The sequence below is a fragment of the Beta vulgaris genome, chromosome 8, assembly GCF_026745355.1.
Source record: "Beta vulgaris subsp. vulgaris cultivar EL10 chromosome 8, EL10.2, whole genome shotgun sequence".
NCBI classification, from domain to species: domain Eukaryota; kingdom Viridiplantae; phylum Streptophyta; class Magnoliopsida; order Caryophyllales; family Amaranthaceae; genus Beta; species Beta vulgaris.
Genome location: NC_079209.1, coordinates 42,155,595 through 42,169,389, shown reverse-complemented (window position 1 = coordinate 42,169,389; position 13,795 = coordinate 42,155,595).

Sequence of the window (13,795 nt, the reverse complement as noted above, 5' to 3'; positions counted from 1 at the left end):
GAGGTAATTTCGTTTTGGAATGATAATTGGGTGTTTAATTACCCTATTAAAACTAAGTTCTCCCCTGTTATTGGGTCAGAGGAGTTGATGGTTAGCTTCTTCATTACAGATGCTGCTCAATGGAATAAAGATCTTCTGTTAAATTATGTTCCGATTAATGTAGTGGAGGACATCCTAAAAATTTTCCTTCCTTATAATAGAATGGCAGATAGAATATTTTGGGGTCTTACTGCAGATGGAGAATATTCGGTTAAATCAGGTGCTGCTCTGCTTCAAGGGTATGGATTAGATCCCCCCAATCAGGTTAGTTTTGCTTGGATTTGGGATTTGTCCATTCCACCCAAGATTAAATTCTTTTTGTGGAAAATTTGTCAGAAGGGTCTCCCTACAAAAAAGAGGTTAGAAATGAGCCATGTTTTCCTTCCTTTAGAATGTGTATTTTGTAACTTTCACTCTGAAGATGACCATCACTTATTCCTTGATTGTCCTTTTTTGCATGATGTTTTAGAAGTAGTTAATGGCAATGGGGTTTTTTCTCCTCTTCCTACTAATAGTAATGATCTCTCTTTTACTGAGTACTTTGTTAATCTTAAGTCTTGTTTGTCTCTTAAGAGCCTCAATTTCTATGCTGTTGTTTGGTGGTTTATTTGGTATGCTAGAAATTGTATCACTTTTCGTCAGGAAAGTTTCACTACAAGAATGAATGGCAATTGCGACCAACTTTAACGATCGTGCGGAAATCCGGTCGTAAAAAGGTACCAATTACGTCGAGTTTTGAAAACTGTCGTAGATATTAAGGTTATTTTGCGACGAGTCTTAAATGTGGTGGTAAACGTTAAATCCTGGTCGTAAAAAGTATGAAATTGTGCGAAAAAACTTGAGCGGGAGCTTTCCCGGTTTCATAATTCTTTTACGTCCATATAATTAGTAACTACAACGGAAGCAACGGTTGCAAAAGACTATTAAGGTCAAAAAATATCATTAGTTTATTAATCCCCAAAAATTAAAAAAACCCTACGACACTGTTACATTGCGGTTCTTCTGAGCTTCTTCACTCGCGAACTCCTCTGTTCGTCCCAATTCCTCCAATTGGTGATCGTTTGTTCAGATTATCTGGTAAGTTTCTCCATCCTTCATGCTATAAAGCCAAAATCAGATGTTCTCTTTTGTTTTTGTTCGCCTGAATTGACGGTCTTCATGTTTTTATTGTTCTCGAATTGGATTCCTCCCTTGGCGAGAAGAACGAGCGTTTCTTGGACTGGATTCAGGGCATCAGTTTCAGGGGAATTAGGTATTATTCTTCCAGTTTCAAGGCATAATTTTGATTTAAATATTTTCATAATCTTGGCTGGTATTATGTTCGTTTAAGATTTTATTAGAATTTGGCTGGTATTATGTACGTTTGGTTTTATTAGAATTTCATTAAACGAGCATAATGTTAATCATAATTTTAAATCTTAAACTGGAAGAACGTACAATTGTCGAATTTGGCTGGTTTTATGTTCGTTTGGTTTGATTTTATTAGAATTTGAGTATGATTAATATAACGCAAGATGATAATCTGTTAAATCATTTACTCTTCGTCGGTTACTGATTTTGATGAATCTGTTAAATCATCAAGAGTAATCAGCAGCTTCTGTTAAATGATTACCTTTTAACAGATTATCAAGATTCTTCTGTGATCATTTCCAAGCTTATGTTTTACTCTTCTTCTGGTACTGATTCACGCCAGCCTTTGTTAGAGCCTTCTTAGTTTCTGCGATTATTTTACTTTCTCCAAGAGCAATGCGTATAGCAACATCATTTTAATTTCTATTACAAGATTCTTTAATGATGGAACCTAAGCTATTAAATTGTGGGAGTGAAATGGGATCTGTGATAGCTAATAATCATGATCATAGGACTAGGGGAATTTAGTTGTAGAATTAGGATCAATTTCATGGTTCTGATTGTGGATTCTTAAAGATTAAGCTGAAAAATCTGTCTCTAGTTAGTTGTAAAATGTAAACTAATAATTTGGTAAACCGAGATTGTCCTGCTCATTGTCCAGCTCGTAGAGTGATGCACTATTCTGAATTTTATATGACATATATAGGTAAGTGCAGGGATATTTTAAAAGGGAAGGTGTTTACAAAAGCTACTAAATTATATTTCCATTTGTGTTGTGTCTCTTTTCTAGTTGGCAATATTTAATATCTTATATACCAAGCTATACTAGTAATGAGAGGCAATACTTATGTCCTTGTTGTCTTTTACTTTCCTTTCTACTTTAACTTGGTCATGCAGGTACAAAAGTGCATAAAGAAATAACCCACCTGATATAAGTATATTCTTAGGGTTTCTAGGTTCTAACTGACATTTTATTCGAGGTTAATTATTTGCTAACACTTGGATTTGGATTTTGTCGTAGGTAGTATACCAACAATTGGGGTTTGTGTCGTGATCTTTCGTGTTGTCTCCTCTTTTGCGTGTTTGATAACAATCTTGCACACTACACATAGTCCTGACATATTGGGAAGGTAAATTATTAGATTCTTTTTAATATTCATGCTTCGTTTATAATTTTAAACCATAGATATTCTCCATTTATGAAATTAGATACTTTATTATCTTATTATAAAAAAACGTTACATGTGTTTGTTCAGAATACAATGGCACCTTGTAAGGAGTGGATGAAACTTTCCCGAAATGATCGTTTGAATGTTGCATATGAAATAGGTGTTGAAAACTTTTTAAAATATGCATTTGAAAAGTCGGGAGAAATAGAAAAGATTAAATGTCCTTGTGTAAAATGCTCGAATGCATCATTTCAATCTCTAAATATGGTCAAAGATCACTTATTAACTTATGGAATCATCGAGGGTTATACATTTTGGTATCACCATGGGGAAAGAGTTGGGGAGGATACCTTTGAATCACAATCTAGTGAAGAAGTAGGAGATGATGAGTTACTAGATGCTGATAACGAAAATGAGATGGATACAATACTTAGGGATTTTTTTCCAAATTGTAGTGGTTTTGCTGAAAATGACTCCTCTAGTGAATTATGGGTTGAAGATCCGAATGATGACGCTAAGAAATTCTTTAGATTGTTTGATGATATGCAAAAGCCATTATTTCAAGGTGCTAAGTCCTCAAGATTGTCAACAATTGTTAACTTGCTTCATATTAAAACTCTTGGGAGGTGGAGTAATGACTCATTTACTATGTTATTGCAATACTTGAAAGATCATTTGTTACCAAAAGACTCAACTCTTCCTACTTCCTATTATGATGCAAAGAAGACCACTAAAGATTTAGGGCTTTCATATAAAAAGATTGATGCTTGTGTTAACGATTGTATGTTGTTTTGGAAAGATGATGAACAATTAGAATATTGCAAAATTTGCAATGCTTCTAGGTGAAAGCAAGGTAAGAATAGTGGGGAAATTAGAATGAAGGAAAATGGTAAAAGAATACCTGAAAAGGTCCTCCGATATTTTCCGCTTAAGCCAAGACTTCAACGTTTGTTCATGTGCTCTAAGACAGCTCATCATATGAGATGGCATCATGAAAGGTCTGTCAAAGATGGGGTTATTGAGCACCCCGCAGATGGGAAAGCATGGCAACATTTTGATGAGAAATATGCACCTTTTTCTTCTGAATCTCGTAATGTTAGGTTAGGGCTTATAAGTGATGGATTTAATCCCTTTTCTAATGTTGCAAAACCGTATAGTATTTGGCATGTGATGCTAGTTCCATACAATTTGCCTCCTTCGATGTGTATGAAACCTTCTACTATGCTATTATCAATGCTTATACCTGGTCCAAAGGGTCCTGGCGATGCTATTGATGTATATTTGCAGCCTTTGATAGAAGAGCTAAAAGAGTTGTGGGAAGTTGGTGTTGAAACTTATGATGCATCAAAAAAAGAAAATTTCAAAATGCGTGCGGCTTTGCTGTCAACTATCAATGATTTTCCTGCTTATGGAATGTTATCTGGATGGAGTACTAAGGGGAAAAGAGCATGTCCTTGTTGTCATAAAGAAACTTCTTATATGTGGTTACCTAACTGTTTTAAGCATGACTATATGCGTCATCGACGTTTTCTTCCTATTAATCACCCATGGCGAAGGAAGAAAGATGTGTTTGGAAAGAAAGAAAAAGGAGAGATACTTAAGCCATTATCAGGGGAGGAAGTTCTTGAACAAGTCAGAGATCTTGAAGGTATATGTTTGTCCAAAGATCCCACTAAGAAGACGAAAGTGTCACATAAGATCAGAGGCAATAATTGGAATAAGAAAAGTATTTTCTTTGAATTGCCTTATTGGAAAACACTTTTATTACGACATAATTTAGATGTAATGCACATTGAAAAGAACATATGTGATATTATTCTGGAAACCATCATGAACATTAAAGGACAAACTAAAGACAGCTAATTCTCGTTTTGATATGGAGGGATTAGGTATAATGCCAAAGCTACATCCTATTTCAAAGGGTGACAAAACTGAATTACCCCCCGCATCATACACACTATCTAAGAGTCAAAAAGAGATACTATGTCGTTTTCTAAAAGAGTTGAAAGTTCCCGATGGGTATTCTTCTAATATTTCTCGATGTGTAAATGTACAAGATTGTAAGATTTCAGGATTGAAGAGTCATGATTGCCACGTCCTGCTACAAAGCATACTTCCTCTTGTGATTCGCGGCCTTTTGGTGAAAGATGTATCTGAGCCTTTAGTTGAGCTATGTCAGTTTTTTGGTGTGCTCTGTGCTAGATCTGTGCAAGTTGAACATCTAGAGAAAATCAAAGCCCAAATTCCTTTAACGCTTTCTAAGTTGGAAGCATGGATGCCTCCTTCTTGTTTTGATGTCATGCTTCATTTAAGTGTCCACCTAGCTGATGAGGTAATTATTGGCGGTCCTGTCCATTTTCGTTGGATGTATCTTGGGGAACGATATCTCCATAAACTCAAGTTATATGTGCGTAATAAAGCACGTCCAGAGGGCTCAATAGCGGAGGGTTATATTGTTGATGAGTGTATGACTCTATGCTCAAGGTACTTAGATGACGTTGAAACAAAATTTAATCGTCTTGAGCGTAACTGTGATGGTGATGATGATACCGCCAGGAAACTATCTATATTTTCTCACCCTGGAAGGCCCTTAGGGGGCGGAAAAGCCAACAATTTGGACGTGTATGAAAGAGAGCAGGCTCACATCTATGCTTTAAAGAATTGCAGTGAAGTTGACCCATTCTATAAGTGAGTAGTTAGAACATTTGTTTGATGTTTCAGATGTTTTTATTTATTTATTTATTTATAGCTAATTTACTGTCCAACATAGAGAATATGCTGAAATGATAGCACATGAAGGAGTTGAACTTTCCCAACATCAACGAGATGTGAACTTTGTGAATTGGTTTAGAAAAAAAAGTTTGTTTTCATTTCCGGACAAGATTTATCTTTGACTTTGATAATTTGAGATTGCATTTTGATCATATGTGTATTTTCCAGGTTGAAAAGTTGGACGAACAAAAAGCATGTCCTTATGGGGAAGAATTTCTATCTTTAGCACGCGGTCCTATATACAGCTCTAGGTCTTTTAGTGGTTATGTCACTAAGGGATTTAGGTTTCATACATTACACCGTGATAGAAACTTGAGAACACAAAATAGTGGAGTAGTGGTGTTGGGTGATACTGGTGAGGAAAAAAAGGCCTTAGACTTTTATGGGGCATTGACAGAAGTAATTAAACTAGAGTATTTGGGGCGTAATTACGTTGTATTTTTCCGGTATGATTGGTATGATGTGCTTGGTTCTAAGAAAGGAATTAATGTGGACAAATTTGGGTATGTTAGTGTTGATACACAACGGATTCTCAAAACAGATGAACCCTTTGTGCTAGCTAGCCAAGTGTCACAAGTGTTCTATGCAACAGATATTGTAAAAAAAGGTAACTGACGTGTTGCAGTTAAGACAAAACCTCAAGTTACATATGAGTTGGCAGTGGAGAAAGACAACGATTCTCAAAGCATGGAAATCTTAGATGATGCCGAGGATGCGTATCAAGAACGTGAATCTTTTGGCTTTGTTGCATCTGCATCGGCATACACGCATAACGAGATGAATGATGAAAACAGGGTTGACATGGACCTGAGATTGTTGAGATCGTTGATGCTGTGGTAGTGAAGAAACGAAAGAGAAAAACTTAGAGATCCTTAAAATATTCTGCTTTTAAGATGGATTATTATTAGATTGCAATATTTCTTTATTTTTCTTTTCGGAACAAAATAATATCTAAATAGTGTTTCGGAAGGTTATGCTGCTTAGAAATAGTTGACAAGAGCTAATGTTGAAATAATTTATTAGTTCTTGCCTATATATTGGTGCTTACAGTACTACTTGCTAAAATAAAATGGCACAACTTTGAGATTTTTAGTATTCATCATCTGGTAAATCAATGGAATTTCATAAGTACTTGCACTTGCATTTATAATTTGATATTTGCATCGTAATAATATGTATCTAAGTGTTATTGGCCATATTCATTAGGCTCGTGTACCGTCTAGGGGAATTGCACACTCAATTTATGTTGCTGGTAGCCTGGTAAGTGATTTAACGTGTTTGATGTGGCTTATTATTTCAGCGTCACGACTGAGGTAGAGGTTTCATAATGTTTCTAACAAGTTCAACACTTAATCAGGCCTCTCTTAGCTTCTCTAACGGCTTATTCTTCTGATCCGAGTTCCACGCTGTCATTGACCAAGAGTTCCATCCCTCTGGTTTCAGTCATCCAGGTTAGATTTTCCGCCCTTCTCTCCTGGTGGTTGTCCATGTTTCAATTGCACAAGTACTCAATGTTTCATTCTATGGGTTTAGTATTATTCGAAAACAATACTAATATGAGATTTATAATTGGATTTTTTATTGTGATCAACTATTATGAAGGGCCTTCAACTGAACTTATATTATATTCTTTATTTGGAAAGAGGGTGAGGGTCATGAGTAATATTTTTTCACAATTATTGATTATTTTTGGGATTTTGGTTAAGTTTGGTGCTTTGAGGTACACTTGACTGTAAAATGAGGATTTTTGGGGCTGTGGGAAAGGGGTGTGTGTGTGCAGGGGTTGTAAGAGGGGGTGGGTGTGCAGGGCTCTAAGAGGGGGTGGGTGTGCAGGGCTAGTAGGGGGGTGTGCAGGGTTGTAGAAGAGTGTGTGGCTGTAGGAGGGGGGTGTACAGGGCTGTAGGAGGGGGGTGTGCAGGGGTTGTAGAGGGGGTGTGTGTGTATGCAGGGCTGTAGGAGGGGGGGTGCAGGGTTGTAGAAGAGTGTGTGGCTGTAGGAGGGGGGTATACAGGGCTGTATGAGGGGAGGTGTGCAGGGGCTGTAGAGGGAGTGTGTATGCAGGGCTGTAGGAGGGGGTGGGTGTGCAGGGCTGTAGGAGGGGGGTGTGCAGGGTTGTAGGAGAGTGTGTGGCTGTAGGAGGGGGGTGTGCAGGGGCTATGTTAACTAAGTTGTTAACTAAGCATCATTACTCTTTACATGTATATAGAAACTAGACCATAAAAGAAGAAACCAAAAAAAAGAACTTGTTCGAATAATAATGGAATTAAGATAAGAAGAGAGAGGTGAGTATAATTTCCTGATGAGGCACTTAATTAGTGTTTTGTTAGAAATTAAATTAACCTCTTATTTTAAGTAAGAGATGAATTACAACACCCTTATTGAATGTATATAATTTAAGTAAGAGATGAATTACTCGTAATGAATTACTGCAACAATGAAATATTTTACTTCTCAAAAATAATATCAGATATTGCTGTAGAGGGGGTGTGTGCGCAGGGCTATAGGAGGGGTGTGTGTGTGCAGGGATGTAGGAGAGGGTGTGCAGGGCTGTAGGAGAGTGTGTGACTGTAGGAGGGGGGTGTGCAGGGCTGTAGGAGAGTGTGCATATTCATTATCTTGAAGTAACTTTGAAGAATTGAGACAAACACAAAACTAAAAAAAATATGAGATTCAAACCCATGTCCTGACACAGTTAGAATTTTCTCAAGCCACAAGAGTAAAATATATCAAAGTTTCTCCGTGCCTGTACAAATTCATTAGTAGAATTTTCTCTGGCATTTTTAGAAAATATTCAGACACAGTTATATCTCAAGTCACTGAATTAAGCATTCTCCTTCAAACAGCCAAAAAGACAATACATCAGAGATTAAAGAACACTCATGTTACGAAAGCAATATTCTCATATCATACGTAGATACCTCCTATAAAGAACACTCATGCTAGATCTGATGTGTTAGATAATAAAAGGAATTATGTACTCAGGTCCATCAGACCACGGGTTTCTTGGCTGTTGCACTCCATGCCTGCAAAAGGAACAGCTATCATGTCCTTTTACTTCTCTTGTCCTGCTATCATAGTAATTATAAATAAACTAATAGAAACAGATTAATATAAAAACTATCTTACCAGTGAATTGTGATGTTATATTTGCTTATGTTGATAACTTTGACTATAACTATGTCTCCTTTGCGTGCATAGATCGTTGGTCCTGGAAATTGTCCATTTACTGTCAGAATAGACTTTGTTCCGCAGAATCTAGTGTAGGTTGCTTCTTTCACCTATATCTAAAATGCAAGAATCATAGAGTTTTTAATTTTGTTTTGCTGATTGTTTATTGGGAAATTCTATATGGTGACCCTCAACTTTTTTTAATTCTATTTGGTAGACAATTTTTATCTTTCCTCTATTTGGTAACCCTCTATTCTATTTTTTTTGTTTTCTTTGACCTTACTGCATTTTAAAATTATTTTTTAATTAAAAATTTGATTTTACAATTACAAAAAACTGATTTTGAAATTTTTTTAAAAAAAAAACCTGTCTCCCCCCCAACCTGCCTAACCACCCCCACCCCTGAAACCCCCATCCCCGAACCCCCCACCTCCGACCACCCCATCTCCGACCCCCAAAGCCACCACCGAACCCCTCAACCCTTCGAACCCCGACGACCCCACCTCATCACCACCTTCATCAATCACCATCTACAAATCACTCATCATCATCAACACCTTCATCATCAATCATACCTTCAACACCTTCATCATCATCAACGCCTTCATCAATCACGATTTGGGGGGCAAGGGTGGTGTGCCGTGAGAGGGTTCGATTGAGGGGGGAGGTTCGAATTGGGGTACAGAGGTGGTTGGGCAAGCCCGCAAGGGAGTGCGGCAGTGGTTCGAATGGAGGAGGGGGTTTCGTTGGCTGGGTTAGGTGCTATGGGTGGGGGTGGTTGGGCAAGCCCTCAATGGAGTGCGGCAGTGGTTCGAATGGAGGAGGGGGTTTCGGTGGCTGGGTTGGGTGCTACGGGTGGGGGTGGTTTCGGTAGGCTGGGTGGGTGGTGTCGGTGGGCCGGTGGGTGGTTTCCGATGTGGCTGGCAGTGAAGGGGGAAGTGGGTGATGGTGGCTAGGGGAGGAGAGGGGGTGGTAGGATGGGTGGTTATGGTGGGGGGAGGGTTTGAGTTTTTCTTTTTCATTTTAAAATTAGTTTTTTGTAATTAAAAATCAATTTTTATTTAAAAAAGGTCAAAAAAAATACAAAAAATAAAATAGAGGGTTACAAATAGAGGAAAGATAAAAATTGTCTACCAAATAGAATTTAAAAAAATTAAGGGTCACCATATAGAATTTCCCTTGTTTATTCTATAGGAACTGCATTTTATTACTTATTATTGTAGCAGACATGTACATACAGAAATCGAAAAAGAGTAACTGCAGAACAGTGAACTTTGAGTTTCAGAAAACTAACCAAAATCATTGCTAAATAGTTTTTCCAGATTACAACTACAATGACTACACCAAAAGTTTCATATTTACATAGTTTTCCAGATTACAACTACGCCACTAACCAAAAGTAATACATGGACAGGTTAAGTTTTCGTGAAAGTCATAATGACATAGGTGGGAAGAAGAACATATTTCTGGCACCTGGAATACTTGGTAAAAACCGTGGCAAAGGACTAAAAGCTACATTATTTCGAGTGTGAATGCAAAACTCCCTTCTTCGTCCACTGTAGGTGAAACAATTACTTCCCCTTGGGTCACAAACCATGTACATGCTACTTCCTTACCTTCAAATTTAAATGTAACTAATGCAAGCCAAATGAACCAACGGCCTACTAATGAGGAAAATTAAAAGGAGCCTACTTCTTTTCCTTCAACTTTATCTCTTGATGAGGAGATAGACCATGATGATTTCTTACAAAGATCCATCAATAATGATGCAATTAGTAAGTTTCTTGATCAAAGTTCTTCACAAGATGCCTCGAGGATCCAGGAGGAAGGTATGAAATTAACTTTGAACATCAAATTGTTATAATTCAAGCTTTAATTCTTTATATCCCATTAATGATTTTTTGTTGCTTTATGGAAGTATCCACCCTACGGTTAGGAAGAGAAATAGGATACCGGATGCAAAGCCAAGGGGTGTTAACAAGTGCAAGAAAGTGGGAAATCTTAAAGAAGGTGAGAAATTAGAGGTGAATTTTTATAACAGTGGTCCAGTTGGAGATAATCATAAGGAAATGACAAGGCACATGGGCAAAATTGTTCGAAATCGCTTAATTTGTCTAGTTAGAGTGCATTCATGGAACGAGATAAATGATAGTGCAAAGGAGCATATGTGGCAATTAGTTGTGGTAATGCTAACTTTGACCTTTATATCGCATATACCGTAATTGCATACACAACTTTGTTTTCATTAATTTGTGTTCCAAATTTGTTCTTTTGCAGAACAAATTTGCAGGAAATGGCTTTGAGTTGGACCGTACAATAACCCTCTGCCATTTGAAAAGATTGTGGCAAAATTGGAGAGGGATCTTGATGCAGAATTCAATAATCAAAAAAGGTGGTGCGGAAAATGCATTAAAAGAAACGCCAAATGATCTAACAAAGGAGGATTGGGAGTGGTTGGTGAAAGAGCATTTTACAAGTTCTAATTTCAAAGTATGTCATTTTCTTAATGTTTAGCATTTTAGTATGTCATTTTTGTAATGATTCACAACTCTTTTCCTTAATAAAGGTTTAATTACTAACATATACTTTGTGGTTGTAGAAAGTTAGTTCTAGAAATTCCGGAAACAGAGGACATTTAACAATGCCTCATCGCACTGGTAGCATGCCATTCAGACAAGTAATTTGGGATGATATGGTAAGATTTTTAATTTATAGTCTTTTCTTAATATAATGCTCCTTTGATGGTTTGATTATTTTATATGAAGGGAGGTAAAGAAGGGAAGGAACCGCCGCCAATATCAGTTGTTTTTAAGAGGACAAGGAAAAGGAAATCTGGAAATTTAGATGAAGACGAGGATGGCAAATATGTATGTAATATTTTCACAAATGTTCTAAAATGTTCAAAATAATGTTTATGTGAGCTTACAATAAATTTTCTTTTTGTGTTTTATTATTTTAGAATGAGATAGTTGACGTTGAGAAAGAGAATCCATCTCTATCACACTTTGAAGTTGTCGAAAAATGCTTTGGGGAACAAGATCGTGGTAGCGTTGTCTGCTTTGATTTTGGTGTAACACCTAAAGATGTAAGAGGGTCTTTACCTAGTAGAGCTGAACTTATGGCACGTATCCAAGAGAAGGAACGAAAATGTTGATCTTAACAAAAAAATAGATGAAATAAAGGGGACTACGGCAAAAAGATGAATGATATGGCCTCACAATTAAGCATGTTAATGGAAGCTCATATTCAACGAACTAGTGGTCAGGACCAAGCTATGCATAACGTTTCAGGTTACTACGCTTTCTAACCTTTGAATTTAAATGTTTCTGATTTGCTTCAACATATGGTTTGTGAAATATTACTGAGTGATACAAAATGTTTGCATCATTTCAAAGAAGGGTGTTGCTCTTGTGGGGATTATTGGTATTGTAAATAAGAGTAACTTGGCGACCCATTTGATTTGTGGATTAGCTGACAATCTGAATATATGTTAGTGAACTCGATGCTATTTGGCTGGACAAATATTTCCACAATGTGAAGTATTTGAGGCTATGGCAGTAAGTAATATTTGAATGGTCTTTACATTTAATTTGTATCTTTTTTTTTCCTAAAAGTTGGTTGATAATTTAGAGTAAGTAATATATACATTCAGTGGATTTTGGGGTTTATGGCAGTAGTGTTTGGTAAGAAATTGGTATTTTGTTGACATTTTGTAGTTACCTGACTTACCTATTTCTATCTAGACTTTGACCTGATTATTTGAATGGTCCCTCTTCTGCAATGTCGTAAGTATTTAGTACCTTGATTCTTGTTTTTTTTAAAGTGGCTCTTCCTTTAAATATCTAGACTAATTTTTTTTCTCATTGTTAGTTACTTAGTTATACTTCTACTTTGTCTGTTGTGCGTTAAAAATTTATATATTGTATAATTTGTTACCTTTTATTTTAGGGGCTTAGTAGCGAGGCGACTCATGATTGGACAAAACTAATAGTAGCAATGACACGTGAAGGAGATCCTTACGTGAAGCTTGAGTTGGAATGATATGGACTAACATTGCGGGTTATGACATTTTCTACAATGTGGAAGAACTACAATAGTTATGATTTTTTTAGCTTGTGAAACTTTTGACAGATTCTCTAGATTTTTTTATCGTATTGAACCGTTAGCTAAGATTGTAGATACTTTTGTTATTAGTACTTGTGTTTGGACATCTATGTACTTATGAATTATGTTTTATCACGATATTCAGAGTGAGTGGTATATGGTTTACAGGTAAATATAGTGAATGCAAAGCAAGAATGGTCGCAAAATGTAATAATTTGGTCCGGGAAAAAACGAAACAAATACGTTCATAAAAAGGTGCTATAAAAATCATTTAATAAAAGAACGACGACAAGAATTATGGTTGTAAAATGTGTTGTAAGAAATGCATGAAAAAGAATTGCGACAAGAAATATGGTCGTTAGTGGTGTAATGAAATAATTCCAAGAGTATAATTGCGACCGGAAATTAGTCGTAGTTAGGTCAACAATGACTTCCAAAAAAGAAATTTACGACGAGAAAATCTGGTCGTAAAAAGAATAATTCGAATTTTCAGAAACTCAATTGCGACAGGTAATCTCGTCGTAGATACAAACGTTTTGCGATGAGTTTTTTACCTCGTCGTAAAATATCAATGACGACAGCCCATTCAAACTGGTCGTAATATTTTTTGCGACGGAGCCTTTTGCGACCGCGGACGACGGTACGGAAATCTCGTCGTAAAAGGCTTTTGCGACGAGAAACTGTTCATTAGCAACCGTATTTCCCGTGGTTGATGAGGGTTATTCTTGTAGTGTTTTTCGCCAGACAAACTAGGGGCTATGATTAAAGCTTATCTGCATAATCTAGATTGTTCTTTTTCTAATCTTTCCCATTTGGGTTATAGTCATCAAGGTACTAAAGAAGCTAAAAAACATAGGCCAAATATTATTTGGTCCCCCCCTCCTCTTGATTTTGTTAAACTTAATTTTGATGGTTCTAAGTTACAGAATGGTAGTACAGCTTATGGTTTTGTTATTAGGGATGCTATGGGGAATCTTTTGCTTAGTGATGCTAATGCCATTGCTGATAATAATTCCATTTTAGTTGCTGAGGCCTGGGGGCTTAGAGAAGGTGTTAGGGGTGCTCTCCGTCTAGGGGCTAATAATATTACTATTGAGTGTGACAATCTCTCGGTTATTCAAGCTATCAAAAGAATTTGGAAAATTCCTTGGTCTATTCATGCTCTTATTAATGATACAACGAATGATTTGAGA